Below are 2,662 nucleotides of genomic sequence, written 5' to 3'. Positions count from 1 at the left end.
ATCCAACAGTACCTGAGTTCAGGAAGACTCTCCACAGATGAATCTGTCTCCTGCTCAGTGGTCAGCTCTGGTCTTCATCTTACTGTCATCAGAAAAAGATCTGGATGTGTTTGACCTGAAGAAATACTCTGCTTCAGAGGAGGCTCTTCTGAGGCTGCTGCCAGTGGTCAAAGCCTCCAACAAAGCTCTGTAAGTGAGAAAGACAATACAAAATATTAATATAAAAAATTCTGTCTTATCTTCTTGATATAATCTATGTACAATTTTCAGACACAACACGCACTTCTGGACTCTGTACAATCATAGACAGGTTTTATTTTAACAGAAATGTGTGTTTTTGTGAAAGACTATCAGATTGGTTAACATATCATATTTTATTATTTTATTGATGAGAAAACCCCATTTACTTATTTTCAGGCTGAGTGACTGTAACCTGTCGGAGAGAAGCTGTGAAGCTCTGGCCTCAGTTCTCAAGCTCCCAGTCCTCTAGTCTAAGAGAGGCTGGACCTCAGCTGACAATGACCTTGGGGGAATTCAGGAGTGACGCTGCTCTCTGCTGGACTAAATAGTCCACACTGCACACTGGAAACTCTCAGGTCAGGAGTCAGCAGTTTGTCAGAGAGATGTCAATTGTTCATGCTGCTTTACATGCTGGTTAATGTCAGTGATGAGCCCCAACATCTATAGAAATGTTCTTCTCACATGATTTTTAACAAAGCTTTGGTACCAACCTATTGCAGCAAAATTAAACTTAAACTTAAGTTCATATTTACCTTTGTGTATGTTGCTCTTTTTGTTTTGAAGAGATGATATGATATGCTATATATAACACCAGTCAGCTGATAGTGACAGTTTTAATTTCTGGTAGCATTTGACTGCATTATGATAAGTAATCACTGAATAATCAAACATCTGGCCAACTGCATAGGGATACACCGATCAGCCATGACATTATGAGCACTGACAGGTGAAGTGAATAACACTGATTATCTTGTCATCATGGAACCTCTCAGTGGCGGGGACTTATCTGCACACAGGATAGTTTCTCGTGGGCACCACCAGATAGCATGAGAAACTTAAAGATTTTCTTTTTTCTTGTCTTTTGCACGTCCCCTTAGGGGCTGTGTACAATCCATTCAGCATGGATCCATCCCATCTATAGGATGGTTATAATCAGGACTGGAGTGAGAATCATTTTTAAGTCCAGGAGTTTCATGCCTCAGACCGGCCCATTTTAGTTAACAATTTAGATTTTTTCTTTTTTTTCTTCTATAGTTTTATTAAAGTTTTAGTCAGCACCACTTTCGACCAAGACTGCGATCCACAGAGCATTTTGGCATTTTATTCAGTTTAAACATTGAATAAAACAAGTTAAAGTTCACAAAACTCCTTTTTTAAAAATCTGATGTAATATCATAAAACTAATTATGTGTATGTGTAGGTTGTCAGGCTGTCTGGTCTCAGAAGAAGGCTGTGCTTCTCTGGCCCAAAGTCCTTAGCTTAACCCCCCTTACCTGGAGGGAGCTGGACCTGAGTACAATCATCAGGAGACGGCTGCAGTAATGCAGCTGGATTGCTGCGACGGAGAAGATCCCAACTGGAAACTGGACACACTTAAGTATGGACGTGGATTTCTTACACTGTTTGTTACACTGAAAACATGAGAAAAACTGCATTATTTTTAATGAAGACTAATGCTAGATAGAAAATCCTGTAAACAGAAGGTCAATGATTTGTTTCAGGGTGGACCATGGTGGACCGCAGAGATTAAAACCTGGTGTGAGAAAGTGTAAGTCTATATTCAATGTGATCAGTGCCTAAAATGTACCAAAAAAGGTGCCAGTGCCCTAATGCAGGACAACCATTAACCTAAACATCATTCCTTTGGTGTTTATTATACATTTTTACACATTTTTAGTGCTGTTTTACTTTTTTTTTCAAACAGTATAGATAAAAATAATTGAGTGAAATGATATACACATAATAGAAATGTGTCTCAAGTAGTACATTAACAGAAGCAAAATGTTTGTTATATAATAATATTATATTATTACAGTAGAATTATGCTAGATGTTTATATTGTTGTTAAATTAGACCTATAGGTACAACTGCAATTACCAAAGAACATAATTTATATCTCTGTGGTAATAACAGTTTGAATTGTATTAGGTCAGTGTTTGTTGCACAGTGGGCAATACCGACTGTTACTCTCTCATCTCCATCACCCTTTTTCTTTCTTTCTTTCTTTCTCAACTTTCTAATGTTGTCCCATTTCTCCTTCTTTCCCAAAGCTAAGCTTTTATTGTCAGCTCTCTCAGTGAGGAAAGTAAACACAGTGTCACTTGATATTTATGTGTAAATGATTCCAGCCTCCTCAGCCTCATGTCACTATGAAACTTAAAATATATTGGGATAGGAAAAGATATCTCATTGGTGAGCTCGGTCATGCTCACCAGGTTCTGGCACGCAATTAGAAGTGAGGGTACTCAGTACATGTGAGTACTAGCCCAGTTCAGACATTGAGTTTTATTAGTAAAACAACTGGATGAACATATTTACTTTATTTATATTTATTTACATACATTAACATAAATTACACTCTTCTATTTTTTCATGTCCTCTAAATCAGATGCTTGTGAACTCACAGTGGACCCAAACACAG

This window comes from Morone saxatilis, unplaced genomic scaffold (genome assembly GCF_004916995.1).
Source record: "Morone saxatilis isolate NCDOM2014 unplaced genomic scaffold, NCSU_SB_2.0 Contig7, whole genome shotgun sequence".
In the NCBI taxonomy this organism is placed as follows: domain Eukaryota; kingdom Metazoa; phylum Chordata; class Actinopteri; family Moronidae; genus Morone; species Morone saxatilis.
Note: the sequence above shows the minus strand (reverse complement) of the source record.